The 12,859-nt window shown below is 32.8% G+C and overlaps 1 protein-coding gene across 13 annotated transcripts in view; it reads right to left on the bottom strand.

The window, feature by feature from the left end:
• Positions 1-12,859, bottom strand: part of Liprin-alpha (PTPRF interacting protein alpha) — a 60,359-nt gene that overhangs the window by 45,804 nt on the left and 1,696 nt on the right. The gene's annotated exons all lie outside the window — the stretch shown is intronic.

The raw sequence follows: 12,859 nt of genomic DNA, 5'->3' as shown, positions 1-12,859 counted from the left end.
TCAAAGCAATGTTGCCCGCACCTTAGTGAAGCACTCATTAATGAAAACTACTATTGCATCTTAGTGAAAATAAATCCAAACACTAGCTTACTCGGGCCATTTTTAATTGTACATAGTTGCAAGTTTTCCAGAAATAATTCGATGAACGTATAATCGGAAATGGTTCGAATACGGCAACATTTTGTCTTATTTTAACACGTTAACTGCCGCGCGTGTTTACAAAGAAATCTCGATCAGGCCACGTGCGCTGCTATACTAAACGCACTTCTAACAAGGAGAATGCAAGAACTTTGGGTTAAAAGTTTTGTTGAAACTTTGCTCACTTGTAGATTTAATTATCCGGTTTGTAAATATTATAATATTGTAAATATATAACATTATAAGGCAGAAATTCAATAATCTTTTAAATATTAGTGATTGAAGTTTTATCACTACGTAAAAATATAGTTTTCATTTTTCATCTATCAATTAGCACTGTGATGTGACGATAACGTAAAAGAGTTCTAGGCAGCAAGTTTAAGTTCAATTTTTCGTAATTGCATAATTCTTTTCCCCCTAATATAGATTAATTTAAATAATGGAATTCACGCATAATAATGCTAATTAACTTTTAAATAAAATGTCTTTGTATTTATTAAAATGTATAGCATATGTAAAAATATAAAAATTTGGTATTGATAAGCTGGTGAAATTCTCCATCCACGAAAGCTGAAAAAATGCAGGCCAGAAAAACTACGTCGTATGTATCAAATAATAGCTTCGCGTACAACTAAGATGATTTTTTTAACACAATGATAAAAAATACAGTTAATCTTGAAGTTTTATATATAATAATATGTACTATTTTCTGCTTTTTATGTTATAAATAAAAGCATTTTACTTAAAAGATAATTGACGTTTTCATGTATAAATTTGACTATCGAAATTTATCTATAATGAAGGTAAAAAAAAATTATACAGTCACCAACAATTGAACTTTAATTTACCGGATAGAAAAAATTAAAATTATATTTTTACATAACGATAAAACTTTAATTATTAATATCTAAAAAATTATTGAGTTTTTGCTCTATAATGTTATATATTCATAAACGGGATAATTAAATTTACAAGTTAGCAAAGTTTCGACAAAACCCGAAGACCTTGCCCTCTCCTTGTAACATTGAAACTTGATTCCATTCCGCTATGTAAACATACTGAGGCAGTTGCGACAATTTAGAGAATTATTAGCCACAAAATTATTAGACCTACCCGAAGATATAATAAAATTTTATTTTAAACGTGGTCAGTATAATATCGTCGTTCGAAAAAAATGCTTCTGGGATGAGCATTAGACGCGCATGTAAATTATGTTATTCAAATAAAAGACATCTTACGGATCGATTAAAAATAAGAAAAAACGTAAAGAAATCGATAGCATCTTGTCCAAATTGCCCTGACTACTGTCACCATTGTACAGAATGTTTTACAATTTTGCACTCAAAATAATTTTCTAAATAAACTACGTTTTTATATTACCTTTATAATAATTTAACAGACACTTATTATATCCCGTGAATACTTTTGTGATGTTCGGAAACGGTATGTTTATACTCAATGCCTTGTAAATTCTATATATGTACATATGTTGTCAGATTTTTTTGTAATTTTACTTATACATTCCCGAGACTCCTATGTGTCTTTAATTACAATCTTATCTTGAAAAACTCAACGTATACATTTTATTTGTTAATTAATACTTTCGTGAACTACTGTATGTAGTTCCAAATGCCTATAAAGATCTTTCATAAGTAGTTGATATAAGCATACCCCTATACAAGTGACGCGGCCTGTTATAGAACATTTACTGTCATCTGAATATGGGTGACGCGGCAGTTAAAATATTAATCGGAAAACCGTCGTTATTAACCGTGACTCTCATAAAGATACAATGAGTCAACTGATACGTACATGGCATCGCTTTAAAGTTACGGTCAACCGATTTTTGTTTTTACTGCTGCCAGCCACTCGAGTCGTCAATCTGGACTGAAGAAAAATAAACAGTGGCCGGAATCGTTTCAGTTATACGAGCACCACTGTATACACTTAGGTCTCTGTATATTAATAATGATTTATCGATGTTTCGAATTATAAAGATCTATTTAGAATTACCTATGCAGATATTAAAATATCTTCGGTTTCTGTCTTCATTTTAACACAATATTTTTGGTACAGATAAATGAAAATTTCACATTCCACGGATTATTTCAGAAATAACCCATATATTTTTGGACATACATTTTAAAGCAGGAGCATTAGACAAGATAGTAAATAAATAACTCTTATTTTAATTCAATGAACTGTTACATAAGAAAGACAATTTTCGTTGATACGTTTCTTTTTTTGTCTCTAAACTTATTGTTTCCTCGTAAACAATATCGAATAAAAAAATATAAAATATGGTGGAAACTATTGAGACGTATGAATTACTTTTCGTAAAAATACGAGTATATTATAACTCATTGCGATTATCGTCGGACAGTTACAGCGATCTCTTGCACTCTGTCACTGACTCGGAACCGGACCGTAACAGAATGAAAGGGAGGTATACGAAATTTAATCGCTCTTATCTCCCCTCGAAGCGAGGCTCACTCGAGCTATGTTTTTATTGGGGAAGAAATCGCGAATTACGAAACAGTAAAAACAAGTGAGAAACAGTCAAATTTCTCGTTTAATTTAAAATTACTTAAACATATTCGTGTTTGGTATCATTTTCATCATAAGAACTTCATGGATTCGCTTATAGTAATTGTGTAATGATAAGGTACAAAGTATGAAACTTTTACTTTTTTACTTCAGTAACTTATTCTTATTCTTGTTAGTAACGTGAGACACCGTCGATCGCGTGTCAGAGATAACACCGAGAATCGCTTCTAGCCAACAATTCCGAGAAGTGGTAGTGATAACTATATGACACAATAAGAGAGAAAACTGTAACACGATAAAAAAAAAAAACAATTATGACACAATGTATCTCGGTCGTTCTCACTTATTTGTTCTAACCGTTTCTTACTCTCTTTAGTTATTTGAAGCTAACGAAGCGAGCCATTGATGCAAGAACTTTTTAGTATGAACCCCAGATCCCGATCGTAATGCAACTTAACAGTAAACACTGTATTATCTTCTGTGATGTACAGTTTCAAAATCAAAATGAAATTTGTATCTATATTATAGTGTTAATATTATAAATTAAACATTGTATCATAAGTGTTAATTTTGAGTCAAATTTTACTTAACTGGAAAATACTTCAGCAATACTGTCCTTTACGTGCTATACATATGTATAGTGCACGAACAGTGAAACGATTAATTCCGATTTGATAACTTGACAAGAAGCTCACAGTACGTCATTCATGACTAAACTGAAAAGGTTGGGTTTATATTTCAATCGAAAATTTCAGCATCTGCAACATGTATACGTTCTGTTTGCAACGTTTATCGTTTCGGTGAACATTCAACAAGATACGTATTGTAGAAGTTACCGCCGATAAAGAATTTTTATATGCACGTTATCGTGATTTTACGTAACAAACACAAAGTGCAGTTGTTTTCCATTCTATCCAAACCCAGTATTTGTACGAATGTGAAATATTCGCACGAATGTGTGCTAATTTAGGGACAAAAAAACCTATCAACGAAAATTGTTTTTCTTATGTAACAGTTCATTGAATTAAAATAAGATTTATTTATTTACTATCTTGTCTAACGTTCGTGCTTTAAAATGTTGGTCCAAAAAGGTATGGGTTATTACTAAAACAATTTGCGGAGTGCGAAATTTTCATAGCGTCTTTTGTTATGACGATTTTTAGGTTGAAAATACCCTTAACCAAAGACATTTCAGGAAAATAAATTGCAGTAATTCCCTCTTGTATTCTTCCGAGATGGGTTATACTCATTTACATACAACCAGAAAAAGTACCAGTGGTCAACAATAGAAAGCGATTCTATTCACACTTGGAAAATCTATTGAAAACAAAAATTTATCTATTTCTCGATATATCCTCAAGAGAATATACTCACTGGATTGGTAATGTTTTTCCAGTTAGAGTGGTCTAAATATGGCTTGTTCGGTCTATTTTTAATTACAGTACTGTCTCTCAAGTTGTCACAGACTTATGCCTATCACTGTTAACTGTATTTTCATCTCATACCCAATGTATACAAAGTTGACCGAGCCGGTGAGATAACAATGATTAAATGTCACCTTCCTGCTTTTCCTCCTATTAAAATTCGGTCTAAAGCCTGTAATATCCGAGAGACAATACTGCAGGATTTTGTTTACATTGAAGTATGTTACAATCCCTCTGAAAATAGGGAAGGTTCAGGTTAAAAACCGAACAAAATTCGATCTTCGTTTTGTTTTAATTACATATGATTGTTCTTTTTAACTAACATAATTTCTTTTATTATATTGGTACAATCTTGATTCAGGTATAGCTTACCGCTGACTTATAGTCCCATGGCAAGAATGCGAGAAAAATGGAAGGAGTACACCTATTCTTTCACACACATTTAGTTCTAGTTCGCTATTCGTCGCGGCAGTTACAACGCATATGGACTGACTGACGAAGAAGGTAGCAAGATAGTGAGAGAATGAGAAACAAGCGACAAGCAGAGCTTCATTGGCGTAGATGCAACATATCACTATTGTACAATAGTTAAATTTAATACTGGGCAACAATTTTTACTAGTTTTTTACAATATGCTAAGAAAGCATTGAATCGGTTGCACAGTGCATAGAGACTTTGCAACAGCATGCAATACTGTTGCATCGACTAATTGGTAACAAATTTGTTTTTCAATATGACAATGATCTCAAGCACCCTACCCATGTAGTACAAAATTGTTTGAAAGACTTAAAGGAGAAGAAAACATTAAAACTTATGAATTAACCAAATGAGAGTTCTGATTTAAACATTATTGAACATGTTTGGGATGTTTTGAACTAAAAATGCAGATGCAACTGTTTGAGATATTCCAAAGAAAATGGTAAAAGATTCCGAACGAAGTGATTCACAAATTGTATGAAACCTGTAAAAGAAGAGTCGACATTATTATCAAGGCAAAAGGAGGCCACACAAAATATTAAATTTTCCTTAGAATTTATATTTTTACATAATTTTTAACAGCACAGGTGCCGTCAATTTGTATATTTTCACTATTATTTTTTTTTTCTTTTCTTTTTTTTTTGGTTCACACTATAATCATAATCATACCAATCAAAAATCTTTTTGATTTTTCCATTTTAGATAAACAGAATGATTGAAATCGTTTCAATCAGTAGGACACTTTTTTTAAAGAAATCTTGTTTAAAGACATTTAATTAAGTTAGTTTTAATTATTTTCACTTGGAAAAAATTGTAACCATGCGTAAAACATAAATAAATATGTATGCAAAATGTTGAAATTAAGAAACTCTTTTTGTAAAAAAAAATCCCTAAAAAGATAAAAACAAATTAAACTCTCGACTAGAGTTCCCCGTTAAGACAGAAAACTTTGGCAAAATGAAAAACAGGAAAGTGTGACATATACAAGATCGCTGTTAACTCTCTAGCTCGCTCGACTTTGTGTAAATTAAAAACGAGATGGAAATATAGTTTACCCTCATTATACTCTCGGCGTGACGTCATTTATAAATCGTGAATTAAAAGTTCGTCAACATCACGAGGTTGTTACATGTATATGTAATTATCACGTAATAAAGTTTTCTTAAGTCCTGGTGTGCCGAGCTGTTTACAGTTTCGTGTTTCGCACTAACAATAAACCATTGGCGTGAAAGTTCGACTTTATAAATTTTCGAAAGATGAATCTTGGCCAACTCCACGAAACTACTCCAACAATAATAAACTAGTTTTTAGTATTGACTACGAGCACATGTCAATCGTAGAAAACTGGGATTGTTTTTTTTTTTTTTTTTTAAACAAAAATTTCAGTTCAACCTTTGGCACATTTATTTGGACATTTTTGAATTTGCTTTGGAGAAAGTCTGCTCTACGCAAAAATATCTACAATTATATATGTAGACACTCGAATAAAAAATAATCAAATAAATGATCTCTATAATGACGACGATTCAGGTCAATGTAACATATGTTGCTAATTTTAGAAACACAAATTGAAAACTTCCGCGTGATGTATACATTTAGATTTATTTACTTGTTATGCATACATTGTTTCGTCTTTATATTACTGGAAATAACGAAAGTTTACGGCTTGCCTGTATTTCGACAAAAAAAGGAAGCACTCCATCGTGAAATTAAAATGGCATGCAAGAGACAAAGCTACGCTGGCTAAATCAGATGATAAATGCGACACATTTTCGATGCTACTATTGCCAAAATAAGACGCTGTCGAAGCCAATACGAGTTGTAAATTTTCGTCGCATCTTGCCAGACAGTGCAAAAATACATCAGTGAAGGTCATTGCGTCTCATCCGTGGAGAAAACCCGATAAATTACTGTCTGCAAACTTTTTAGACAATCACTGCAATCACTTGCACCGATGCAATTCATTTTACCGACGCGCCGCGCTGTAAATTTTGCCTAGCGTTCACCACGAACACAAGACCAATAAGAATTTATGACTTTTCAAGCTAAAGCATTGACTTCCTGCCGAAATAATATCACGAATACTGTCGACGAACTGCCAAAGACCTCGCGTATCAAATTAACGTTTCTCAAATTAATTATCGAATATTGCAATAGTCCTTATTAGTCGATCAATTTTTTAAAATAGCTCGTTAAATGAAGAAAATGAAAATAACGTAACTTCAGATATACACGAAACTTCACGAAGAAATACGTGTGTAGTGTTTGCCAGTAAGAACGATAGAACTTTGTTATTGAATCGTTAAAATCGTTTGAATTTTGTATCACTTTGTTTGTGTCGTTTTAAATATTCAGTTTCTCGAATTGTTTTAATTAACCGTTCAAACATACAGTGGGACGAATCTTTTTTCGTTAGGAAACATCCAGTGTACGCTTACATTAAACTGTAATAATTTATAGTTACAACTACCATCTCAGATGATCGTAAAAGTTGATCGATGACTACTATAATCATCGATAGAGAATATTGAATCACTCAGTGTTTGTAAACAGCGAAAGACAAGAACTAATCGTAAAAGAACGCTGTGTTTATTTATCGGTCTAAGAATTATCAAGACTGCTGTTGCTTATTTCATTATCAATATCGGTTTCCAAATTTTTTCGAATTCTTCACGCTCAAGGTCATGTGAATGTCACGACCTCAGTCATCACATCGTGCTAATGAAAATATACACTGACAGTTAAAAAATCATCGATGGCCTTGAAATCTCAAAAAATATGACTTTGACGAAATTTGTTTACTATCATAATATTTGGCCCTCCGGAACCAACCAACTTTATTTTATAGTGAAAAAGAAGCGAGATGTTCGAAACGATCAAGCTATTTTCGCCCTGTATGTATACCTTCCCAAATATATGTATGTATAATACAGTCTCCTATACACTATAATATAATATTCAAATACGGAAATTGATCGTAGGTGAAAAATAAGTTCGTACGAATGTCCCGTATCGGACTGTTCAAACGTTAAAAACAATCTAGAGGACGTTTTATTCAATAATAATTTTAAACATTCGGGAAATGATTTTTATACGCCTTGCAAAACATTATCCTAACGTTTTTAAACATTCGGGAAATGATTTTTATACGCCTTGCAAAACATTATCCTAACGTTTTTAAACATTCGGGAAATGATTTTTATACGCCTTGCAAAACATTATCGTAACGTTTGTAAACATTCACAAAAAGAACAGAAAATGTTAATGTTCGGACATTTGGAAAATGTTCCGGAGATGTTGATAGAGTACGTTTTCAGGACGTTTCACTTTGTAAATCTTCTCACGACATTTAAAGAGCTTAAAGGGAACTTGCAGAGGGTGTGTAGACCTTTTCGGGATATCCTCCTAACGTAGAGAAGATCCGAAAAGAATATTCTTTAGATTTACATAATGTGTCTTTATATTACCTGTGATTTGATAATCAAAGCCAAGCCAATACGGTTATTAAAAATAGTCCGTATAAGAGCATTTTTGAATTCATTTTATTGAAAAATTCTTGCCAATCTATCAGTAATTCTTTCGTGAAGATATCTGCAGAAAAATCGTTCCAATTCCATTTGAAGATTACTCTAATCCTAAAATTGGAGAAGACCTTATTATTTTACCTACTTTCGTTTATTTTTGTGAAAAATTGCAACAATTGTGTATCTTACGCGAGCAAGAATTTTCGTGAAAAAATAGTGATCGATCTAGCTCCGAGCCCACGTAAGTGCGAGCGATAATACGTGAGTGAGAATTCACAATGGAACGAAACCGCGGAGTCGTTAAAATATGGCGACACGATCTGCACGAGATTACGATAATAATCCCAAGCTCGTAACCGTTTAATCGCTCCACGTTGTACGGCCGAGCAGAGTTTTTCAAACATCGCGGGATTACGATATTATTTAAATAGTTTAAGGGAGGACACCAGTCTGAGACGTCAGGAAATAGGTAAATTTTGCGAATTTTTTTTCCAAGTAGTTACTAAATGAAAAATGTAGTCTTTTTCAGAGAATGTAAATATAACTTTCAGTTTCGTTTTACAATTTTGCGAAAGTAAAAATCGTACAAAATGGCGAAGTTATTCGCTGTTTCCAGAACCACTTCTGGTAAAACATTGTCCGTTGGCCGTCACAATTGTTAAGAACTGGGAGGTTTCAAATAAAAAAATATTGTCGATTCATAAACTAGAGATTATTATCGAAAATGCAGCGTACGATTTTTCGAAAATTTTAATAATTGTAGAAATGGTCGAAGTTTGAAAAAAAAAACAATCATTTTTATAAAAACGAATGACTTTAAACGTTTGTAAAAAATTAAATAATTAATATATGTTACAAAAATCGTACGCTACATTGTAAAATACTCTAAGCAGAATATCTCTATAAGATTTTAAGTGAACCGGATGTGTAGTTCCGGAGATTTCGTGTCGGCCAGATTGAAAAATATAGTGTTGAGAAAAACATAAAACAAGTTTATTTAACACTGCAACTTCCCTGAATGTTTGAATTTCGAAATATCTTTTTGACAGAACATACTACACACTTCAAAGTTTAAGAAACTAAGAAAAAAAAATTCGATATTTTTGACTCGTCAGGGTGGTGTACCCCCTTAATACTGTACTGGACGATAGACGAATTATTATAAACAATGTGTTTGTTTCTACGGAATTTAGAATTAATGAAACATAATCCACGAAACTCTGTTAGAATCACTTATGATTTTATTTGAAGAGGAAAGACTCGTTCGAGGTAAATATTTCGAAACAATATTTCCTGTATTGATTAAAAAAGAATACACAACCAATATTTCTTGTAAACGGTTCGAATCGAATTCAACAATCCGGTCATTGAAATTTTTTTTCGCGCATTGCATCGCTCAGTTCTTTCTCCCACGGGAGAGTGACACTCAATTAATGCACTTAATTGCACGTAACACTTGTCGTTCGTGGAGTCACGAGACCGCAAACATCGCCACGTATTGCAGAGAAAAATATTAAATTAAAACTACAAAAATTCAATCGAAAGTTTTATAATTTCGTTTACATTCTAATGCTTCAAGTTAATAGAAAACGTTTGAACCCCAAAGTTCATAATATCTACTATTCCAAAAGATGACAATATTTTTTTTACTAGTTGGACAACATTCTAGAAAATGCATCGGTGTAGAAAAAACTTATTGTTACGTAACGATGCATCAGGAAACAGTAAAGGTGAGAACAAGCAGAAACTATCGGAGAACGGTTGTTATTTCAGACCGATGCCGAAGAAAATGAAAAATGAACTGGTTGCTTGAGTAAAAGGTCGACACGCTGAAGATTTCACGCTTCTTGGAAAGTGATTAAGAACGCAACATCCTATGCTACCTACGTACAAGCTGCGATAGTCATTCCGCTTGTATTCCTTTAGACGCGAAGGTCAAAGATTGCAAAATGCAACGTTTCTGCACTGAGAATATTAACCCTTTGAATGATAAGCTAAACAAAAGCGTGCGTTTAAAAACCACCAAGAATCTGAGAGATGTTTAATTTTTGTTCAAATAAATTTCAAGAATCTGAGATGTTCAATTTTTGTTCAAATAAATTTCAAGAATCTAAGAGATGTTTAATGTTTGTTTGAATAAATTTAAAGAATCTGAGAGATGGTTAATTTTTGTTCGAATAAATTTAAAGAATCTGAGAGATGTTTAATTTTTGTTCGAATAAATTTAAAGAATCTAAGAGATTTAATTTTTGTTCAAATAAATTTAACTTGCTATGGAACACAAGGCAGTGAAGGCAACTATCGAATTCGAACAGAAGTACCACGTTCTTAAACTTTCTGTTCGAGCCATTTGAAATGTTCGTTGTTAAATGAGAATTTTCAAAATCTTTTTTTATAAAATCGTGTATCGATACTTAAATATTGTATAGTAGAACAGTTATCGTACCGTGCGTGGATTATAATATTCAATGTACGATAATAATGTTACAGACAGTAAAACACCAAATCTTAAATTTGGAAAACGATATGCATGTATCCAATAGCCTGCAATATAGACCGTGATAATGATGATGCACCTATGATACCAAGAAGAAAGAGTCACGAAGCAAAAAGAACAGAAGAAAAATCTGTTTTTGTAAGGAAACGTAAAATTTGTTATCAAAGTAATGTTAAAAAAGTTGGTACAAAATCGGCAAGAAATTTTATCATAAAAATATTAATATTCTGTGATGATTGTACCAAAAAGCTGCAATTATACTCACCACGTTCGAAGCAAATACACGGCAGTGTGACTTTGTGATTGTAAAGAATATATAACGTAAACAATATTATTAACGATATTCGAAGTAAAATGTTTCATTTAAAATTAATTCTAGCACCATTAAATAACGTTACATGAAAGCTTACTACCCACAAAGTAGGGAACACGTTAAACTATGTAGGTATGTATAACAACAATAATTTATAAAAATAGAAATTTTCGCTTTGTACAATTGTGCATCATTTACACCTTTTTCTCCGTAATAACAATTTTTGCGATATTACAAATATCGTACAACATATACCATGAGTGAAACACTAATCCTGATAATGTGGGGCGTATACGATCTATTCGGCTTGAACGAAAAGTTGTCTAAATCTACCCAGCACAGAGAACGTGTTAATAGTAAAAGAAAACCAGCTTAGGATAAAGCAAAAATTTGTTTCGAATTTTACTCAATTTTCTATCGATGCAGTGAAATTTATTTATATTAAAAACCAACAAGTAAGAAAGAATCGATTCATTAAATCGCTGAACTTATTCTTAAGATAATCATTTTTTAGTCCCTAACGATCTTATCGCTCATTAATGGCACTCGACAATTTAAATCTTCCAATGTGCGACGTAAATTAGAGTAATTACTACTGTATTAATTATACAATTTTTTAATACCTAGTTTATTCTACAGAATTTACTAGAAAATCCTAATGGCTTTTGATCGGTGCATTTCAAGCTCTATGAAGGTTCTAACGAGGCAATCTAAACATCTTTGTACACGTTCGTAGTAGTAATAATAAAACAAAACTCTGTTTGCAGAAGAATCTGATCATACGGTTTGCCATGTTATACGTCTCTCTGTCTCTCTCAAAAAAGTGGGACGCTGCGAAGATAACGTGTCGGTTAAATCGTTTCCACCGTAATCATTACGTAAACCTTTCAGCAATTACAGATCCATAATCGGGGACGTGTAGTGCAATTAGTAAAACGTCGTAACAGTCTTGTCAAATTTCCCTTTGTGAAGGTAAATCCAATATCGGTTAACAGAAAGGCGTATTCGGAGACGTTTCGATTTTCTAAGGAAGAACATGAGAAAAAGTGTCACGAGTTACGACTAATCGTTGACGCTTTCGACGTTGAGATTCGAATCCTCAGCATGCGCTGTATCCAAAAATCTCACGGTCGTATTTGATAGACGTGCACGCTGAACGCCCGTAGGCGTTCACCGCATATGGTATATCAATCGACTCAGCGCTTATAAGCGTTCCAAAGGGTTAAATTGCTTTTAAACTCCTCTCGACACAAGCAGCCGAGCGAACAATTTTTCTATCTATCCCCGACGATAAAACGGTACTGTTTGCTGTGCCTTTATCGTGAGGCGAATATCGATCTGTGTCTCCCCTGTTAATCGGCGAACTTACCACGTGGCGATCCAACCTCGTTCAACCACGCTGTAGGTTAACATTTTTTAGACCATCCCCTTTCTTTAGTATTCCATTTAGGACGTAACAAACAATTCGTTCGGTTCTATATATTTGTGTGTAATTGTACGCGCAATTGCCATTTACTATCTCCTTTTATGGCACCGAGAAATCGTTTATCTGGGTTGAACAATAAAATAAAGTAGCAAGAATATGAGCAATAAAATTGTATGCATTGATTGTGATATTTGTAAACGAAGACAGCATTTGCAAATTCCACAAACTAAAGTAGATGACGAAAAATAGATCGATATAATATTCTTACATCGATAAATGAAATTTTTTCGGGGTTGTCAAGTCTGCGACAAGGACGCTAACATTGATATTAGCTTATTTTCAGGTATAACTTTACAATTAAACGTTTTTCCATCTATATTCTAGATGGAATAGAATAAAATGAAACGTCATCGGCAAGTTGCGGTTTTCAAAGCAAACGCAGATCAAATTGCCCTCAACAATACAGTGATCTTTTGATTCTTTAAATGACAGATAAAACGATGACGATAAAGA

The sequence above is a fragment of the Ptiloglossa arizonensis genome, chromosome 8 (assembly GCF_051014685.1).
Source record: "Ptiloglossa arizonensis isolate GNS036 chromosome 8, iyPtiAriz1_principal, whole genome shotgun sequence".
In the NCBI taxonomy this organism is placed as follows: Eukaryota; Metazoa; Arthropoda; class Insecta; order Hymenoptera; family Colletidae; genus Ptiloglossa; species Ptiloglossa arizonensis.
Note: the sequence above shows the minus strand (reverse complement) of the source record. Positions and strands in the feature narration are given on the sequence as shown.